Source organism: Leptonychotes weddellii, unplaced genomic scaffold (assembly GCF_054177405.1).
Source record: "Leptonychotes weddellii isolate Sample4059 unplaced genomic scaffold, ASM5417740v2 HiC_scaffold_289970, whole genome shotgun sequence".
NCBI classification, from domain to species: domain Eukaryota; kingdom Metazoa; phylum Chordata; class Mammalia; order Carnivora; family Phocidae; genus Leptonychotes; species Leptonychotes weddellii.
Genome location: NW_027884907.1, coordinates 1 through 244, shown reverse-complemented (window position 1 = coordinate 244; position 244 = coordinate 1). Strand labels below are relative to the sequence as shown.

Here is a 244-nt window from a genome sequence, read left to right as displayed (position 1 = left end):
GGGGGCGGCGGGAGGGAAGTGACCGTGTGTAAGGAGCGCGGCGAGCGCGAGCGTGAGCGGCGAGGCAGGGCGAGCAAAGCATACTTACCTGGCAGGGGAGATACCATGATCACGAAGGTGGTTTTCCCAGGGCGAGGCTTATCCATTGCACTCCGGATGTGCTGACCCCTGCGATTTCCCCAAATGTGGGAAACTCGACTGCATAATTTGTGGTAGTGGGGGACTGCGTTCGCGCTTTCCCCTG

General features: G+C 60.7%; 1 non-coding gene across 1 annotated transcript; it reads left to right on the top strand.

Moving 5' to 3' along the window:
• The first annotated feature begins 80 nt into the window (after nucleotides 1–80).
• On the top strand, nucleotides 81–244 carry LOC145719041 (U1 spliceosomal RNA). Its single transcript, XR_014142149.1, has one exon. It is a non-coding gene; the product is annotated as a U1 spliceosomal RNA (small nuclear RNA).